The sequence below is a fragment of the Pantherophis guttatus genome, chromosome 14 (genome assembly GCF_059756535.1).
Source record: "Pantherophis guttatus breed Tessera chromosome 14, ASM5975653v1, whole genome shotgun sequence".
Taxonomy (NCBI): Eukaryota; Metazoa; Chordata; class Lepidosauria; order Squamata; family Colubridae; genus Pantherophis; species Pantherophis guttatus.
In genome coordinates, this window is record NC_142076.1 from 22,330,110 (window position 1) to 22,336,878 (window position 6,769).

Here is a 6,769-nt window from a genome sequence, read left to right on the forward strand (position 1 = left end):
AAAGAGTAGCAGCCCATGACAGAGATTGTGACATCAAGGGCTCTGATGCAGATCAGCTCTGCCAGGGAGGTTTCTTCAACCCCTGGGCTCCCCCACCTTAACACTTAGCCCAAGGAAGGAAGGAAAGAAGGAAGGAAGGAAGGAAGGAAGGAAGGAAGGAAGGAAGGAAGGAAGGAAGGAAGGAAGGAAGGAAGGAAGGAGAATTATCCAAGGTGCATACAAAACTGCTGCCCCTTCTCTGAATGGGAAAGCCCCCATTCCTTGGGGAAAGGGCCAGTCTCTGAGTGTGAACATGTGTATGTTACGTCTGAGCCAGACACTCGCCTGCCTGCACTGCGGTGGCATTCATCACTTGTGGGTATTTACAGCTGCTAAATATTTCGCTCGGGATGGTCATTTGATCCGTCTCCTCCTTGCTATACCCTAGAAAGCTGTCAAAGACTTGTTAGCCCTGGAAAGTGACAGCTGTTGACAGGTGTCACATTTAGTTGATCTCTACCCAGCTGTTCCCAGCAGGTTAACCTCATCTCTCTTTTGCTCCAAAAGAAACAGAATTAGGACAGCACAAAGCAAAAATGATGTCGTCCTGGTTTGATCTGAGCCGCTGCCCTAACCCACCTCTCTCTTCATGGCAAGCGAGATCGCAGCTCCTGTGCTGGGAACCGGCTGCTATACGTCCTCCTGCATTGCAGGTGGGAAGAAAAGCCTCCTCCTCCTTCCAGGTCCTGGGTGTGTCGGTGGATGCTGCCTGAGCTAGACAAGAACCTTGGGAGGCTGACATGCCCACCTCAAAGATGAAGAGAAGCTGCTAAGGATGCACCTGAGACTCACCTGTCTACCTGGTGAAACAGGGATCCATTGAAAACCCCGAGAAAGTTGCTTTTCCCAGGGCATCCATATAAACGGAGCCAAGCCCCACACAAAGGGAAATCTCCTGTGGGGGCAGGAAGCTCCTTTCGCCTCAGGGATGGAGCCTTGAACAGGCAGGAGAGAGGGATAGTTGGGTGGATGGCAGGAAGACCTTGAAAAATGGCTCTGTTTCATAGAATCATAGACACGAAAGGGACCTTGGAGGTCTTCTACTCCAACCCTGCTACTCCACCCACCACCTAAGGCAGGGGTTGGTCAAAGGACTGCCCCATCTTTTCTTGAAAACCAGGGATGGCAGACCTCCACAGGATAGCAGAGTTGAAATGGACTTTGGAGGTCTCCTAGTCCAACTCCCTGCTCAGGCAGGAGGCCCCAGACCTTCTACCCTCTGCCATTTCAGACAAATGTGTTATCCAATTTCTCCAGGTTGACCCTGGGAGGCCTACAAGCAAAGTGCAATCCTTGCAGGAGCCTCTGATCCTTTTGCACCTGCAGGCCCCACTCCAACGGCTGTTATGGGTGTTAGTACATCCTGGAGCTCACCTGGGCTGCCTGGACTCTCTGCACAGTGCCCGGGAGGGCAGAAGGTCGTCGGCTAAGAAAGGAGGGCTCAGTAAAGGAGAATAGTTGTACCCAGGGTTGAAATGCGCTGAAGAGGTTACCTAGTTTGGGTAATGAAACATCTGCAAGAAAGCAACCAGGCTCAGAGAGCACCAAGGATCCCTCAAAGGAGACCCCACCTCGCTCTTGCTGCCTGTTCCGAGGACCAAGCGATGGTCCTTCTCCAAATGAAGGTGGCTATTCTGCTGCAGTCCTGGAGCCACCTGCCCTCCTCCTTCCCCACCGGAAGTCCCGTTGTTTTCCCTGCCCTCTTCCATCATCTTAGCTTTCTTTCCTTCCTCTCTTTTTGCCTACTCAAAATAATGATGATCATATTAATAATATGAAATCCAGCTTAGTAAACTCAGGAAAGGAACTTTGTGTGGCTTTCTTTGTATTCTTGCTGCTTGGCCTCTGCAAGAGTTTATGAGATGCGACAAAAGGCATTTGCGGTGGTGCAGAGCACTAAATTAAAATCCAGTTGTAAGCAATTTGCTTGCAAATAAGGATGTGGCATTCCTGGCTGGCATCCAATGTTATTAAGGAAAAGGGTGTGTGGTTTTCTTATGAAGTGAACATCTCGCCACACAGGCAGTCTTTCTTTTTGCTTAATTGTCCACGGGCATCCATTGTTGCAGGGACAATGAGGTGGCCGTGCCTGGAAAACAGAGAAGACAGCCCAAGGTTTCTGCGGATGAGTTCACACGACGCCTTCAACTAGGTCAGTGGCTGCAGATAGACAATGAAACTGGTTTGCTGTTGACTTGGTGAGGCTTACCTGGTTTTGCAAGACCAGCTTCTTGGGTCTGTGGTGGGTCATCATCCTGGGCCAAATCAGGAGATGTGACTATTTACTTTGGTGAGGAACTTCTCTTCTGCCCTGGTCTCTAAGCTTCAAAGAGTCCGGGATTGAAGAAGGATGGACCATTTTCTTTGGTGTCCTGGCAACCACAGGGACAGATCCAGCTGTCATTTCCCTACAGGGTCCTCTGGGAGAGGAGGACTAAGGAGAAGCAGCAGCCACGATCAAGACAAGACCAAGAAAGGGTCAAAATAATCCATGGCTCCCTCTGCGGTGCTTCCTCCTCCTCCTCCTCCTCCTCCTCCTCCTCCTCCTCCTCCTCTCTTGGCTCAATGAAGATTCTGGCCAATTAAAGGAGATTGTTGTTAGAAACTGCACAGCCTGGAGCTTTAGCTTGACAGAGCAAATCAATACAGAGCTTTTAAATTAACAAAACCAAAGAAAGACACCCATGGAGAATGGCTCTTGAAAATTTAACTTGCAATTGGCTCAGTTAGGATTTTGCCATCCAGAAATACTAAACTTCAGACAAAATAGGCAAAGGCTTGCAAAGTGCTGAGATCAACTTGGAGGGGATAAACTCTAAGGCCGAATCGATTTGGAGCCCCCCCCTCCCAGAGGCTAGTGGGGAGAGGCCATTTTCTGCTGGCAGCCCAATTCGGAAAGGGCTTCCTCAAGGAGACCCTCCTGATTCTGACTTGTTTGCACCAAGGAAAACATCGCTATTTTTCCCCTGGCCTTTGACTATATCGCAGTAAGTGAATATGTTATGATCCGCTATGCAAATACCCCAACCCATGGATGCTGCATAGACCCTTTTTAGCTGCTTCTATTATTTAGGTGTGTAATGTCCTTATTCGGATTTTTTTGTTTTTGTTTTGATGTACCATAGGCTGTCCTGGAAAGCAGAACATCCCAGTAAGAGCCTCTTGAGCCCCCAAATCAGGGGTGAAATCCAGCAGGTTCTGACAGGTTCTGGAGAACCGGTAGTGGAAATTTTGAGCAGTTCGGAGAACCGGCAAATCCCACCTCTGGCTGGCCCCAGAGTGGGGTGGGAATGGGGATTTTGCAATATCCTTCCCCTGCCATGCCCACCAAGCCACGTCCACAGAACTGGTAGGGAAAACTTTTAGATTTCCCCCCTGTCCCAAATGTCTTCAGGAACTCAATGTACTGGTGAAGTGGACTCTAATAGAACCCCAAAGTTTTATCCAGCAACCAGGATTTAGAGCAACAGAGATTTTGAAGCCCCCCAGGCTGGAGGGAATATTGCATGATGGGACCCAGCCAGCCTCACTCATCCTGCTAGGATGAAAAAGAAGCTTTGGGGGAGGGGAGGACATTTCAGCAGGCCCATTTCAGAAGAAGAAAGGGGGGGAGGGTTAAGGTTAGGTAAAACAGCAGGGAAGAAAAATGGAAGGAACACCCCCCCACACACACACACACACATTTTCTTCATTTCCTTGAATTTTTGTAGGAGTTGCTAAATTCGGTGGCTGAACTCTGCAACCTGCCAATCTGAAAGAATTCCCACCAGGACTGGCACCCTTGCCTAAAATGGGGTTCCCTCCCCCTTTTTCCTTGCCTTTGCCTCTTGCAAGGGAGGAGAGAGCTTGGTTGGCCTGGGATGTGGACTACCTGGGGGGAATAGAGGAAAGTAGACCCACCCACCCACTCCATGGGTAAATTGAGCTCCGTGTATGCATCCAGTGGTTGGTTTCCTCTCTCCAGCCATGGGGTCACCCGGCTCAATCATCTGCTGGGCTTGTTGTAAGAGCTGGGGTGGGGGAGGGGAATCCCACTGCTGCTGCTGGTAGACCTTTGGGCAAGAAAAACCTCTTGCAAGAAGATTTAACTGCATTGTCACCTGCCTTGCCCAGAATGTCCACCACTGATTTTTAAATGCTTGTCATCTTCCACTGCATAAAATGGACAGCTGGATAAATGGAAAGATGGGGGGAGAGGGAGCCTGGCTTTTGCGTTTTCTATGTTGCTGAAGGAAGCATGTCTGGAGTCTTCCAGAGAGTCACAAAATTGGTTTAATGCTTTTCTACTTCTCTCCTCCTACGTGGATCCTATCCTACCCCCACGCCCTTCCCCTTTATTGCCTGGAGTTCCCGGTGACATGATTTATTTTGTGGCCACCTAGAGAAGAGAATAATAGATTTCCAAAGAAAATGGAGATTTGATTTCCTCTTGGGGAAGACAGCGGTTTTGTCATATCTCTCTCTCTCTCTCTCTCTCTCTCTCTCTCTCTCTCTCTCTCTCTCTCTCTCTCTCTCTCTCTCTCTCTCAAATTATTCCCCCCCTTTGTTATCTAATTATCTAATTATCTATTCCAACGCCAAGGTTGCTCAGTCTTCAGAGTTGTAATCAGATGCTTAACCAACTGTGCAACCATTCTCCACAGTCTAAAACCAGCAGCCTATGAAGTCCTGAATCTTTGGGGCACAATTACTTCACAGGCTGCAGAAACCAATTGGTGAGATCCACGTCCTAAAGAGACCCGACTCAGCTGACCACCCTCTGACTGCCCAATTTTGCTTCCTGTCTTTCCATCTGTTCGTCTTCCTGGGGGCTGGGCAGTGGGAGTGCCGTTGCAGAGATGCTGGTTGGAAGCTGGTGCCTTCCTTGCTTTAACTGCTGTCCGTCGTCATCCATTTCTCATGCCTAAAATTGAACCAACCCTGAAATAAGATACATTGGGTTGGCTTCCATCCTTTTCAGGTTAGACATCCGAGTTGAAAGAACTCAAAGTTCTCTCAAGCATTTTCTGTTTGTTGAAAATACAAGAGTTTCGGAAGGATAAAAGATCAGCAAATCTAAATAGATCCACCATCCCCTTGAGATTGCTTTCTGTTGAAACTGTCTTGGAAAGTGGGTGCCCTCCTTCTGAAGAATCATTGATCGGACTTGCTCGTGAGTGTCCTTTCTTAAGAGCCAGGGCAATTTAGCCGGAGTGTAACCTCAAAGATCCGGTTTGGATTCTTTCTTCATTGAGACCTGTCTCCAGACCCCTTTTTCATTGTTTGGGGGGGGGGGTGGCACATCTTTTGAACTAGAAAATGTCCTTTTTCAAGTCAGTCGTTCAGAATAGGACACTGTTGAAGTGGGGCCTCCCTGCCTGCCTCCTTTCTTGTCCCTTCACACATGGTCATGGGCCAGATCCCAGATGGGACTTGCCACTGTCCTCTTGAGGCCGTGGAGCTGAGACTTGGCCGAACTGCATCCTGCATTGCATAATCTGCTTGTCAACATTATGCAAAACCTCCATCAATTTCTTTGGCCTCACGTAGCAGAACAGGCCATCACCGCCTTGTAATTAGAGAGGAAATTAATTCAAAGTGGACCATTTATGGGCCAAATGTCAGGCTCTTCATGTGCTTCAACAACGACTAGAGTTATGGCGTGGACTTTGGGTCAATCCAGGGATAGAGCAGGTGACAAGGAATCAGTGATTCCTTCAGCTTATGGGGCTTAGCTGGATCCCCAATCCTAACCTCACTGTAGGGCTGAGCTGGAAGCCTATGCTGAACCCCCAGAAGGCAGGACCTCCAATCAGTTCCGCTGGGGATTTAATCAACCATCGTGACGAGGTTGATTAATTAGGAAGAGCAGATTTTAGCAAGGTGGAGGGAGTTAAAATTAGGCTCGTTTCTTTTCTGCTAGCTTAGTTTTAATGGGGGGAATTTTCCTTTTAATTAACGAGCTTCTCTTGTAGTTCCACCAATGTCACTGCATTTTAATGTAGTTTTGTTAATATGTAGATTCAGTGGCCTGTCAGTGAAATACGGTTCGACTAATTTGCAACTATATGAAACGGAAGAGATTGCTCAGTAAAAATAACACAGAGGCCTAATCAAAGTTTAGGTCAAAGCATAATTGGGCTGGTATCCTCGTGCCAGGGATGTGGCGATCGGACTTGCAGAGTCCAGAAGTTTTTCTTAATCATTCTTGGTTGGTGTTTCTAGGTCTCAACGTAGAGACGAAGACCGTGATGGATCTTTCCAATTCTGCAGCGCTGCCCAATTGGTCCTCCAGAGACCTGACCTAGTGAGTCAACACCTCCTTCCGTGCTCAGTAAACACCGGCAGCCTAAGCAGCCCATCGCTTCTCCTGCAGTCCCTCAACAACGAAAACCACTTTCCTTCCCTTTTACCTTCCTTGTACGCAGGTAGAAGAACTCTTCGAGAGGAAACAAATCTCGGCCTCACTCCCCACTTTTGTGCTGAACCACTGGAAATGATTCCCTTTGCAAGTCCCCAGCTGCATAATATATTTATTACCCGAGATGGCTGAATCTCTCTAACGTTGGCTTGGAAAAAAATTGAGTCACGTTTTGTGATTAGTTCAGGGTGATGTGGCTGAAAGAAGAGGAAAGGGAAAAAAAGCACAGATAAGTTTAGACGGTAGCGGCCGAATGTACATTTCTGAATCATGGGAAAGAGTGATGACATCCTACTTGGCAACTGCCTGATTCCACCTTATTTCCTATAG

General features: G+C 48.2%; 1 long non-coding RNA gene across 1 annotated transcript; it reads left to right on the top strand.

Annotated features, from left to right (window-relative positions):
• Positions 1–4,516: 4,516 nt before the first annotated feature.
• Positions 4,517–6,560, top strand: LOC117679429 (uncharacterized). The gene is made up of 2 exons (XR_004595394.3): positions 4,517–6,325; positions 6,447–6,560. It is a non-coding gene; the product is annotated as an uncharacterized LOC117679429 (long non-coding RNA).
• The last annotated feature ends 209 nt before the right edge of the window (positions 6,561–6,769 follow it).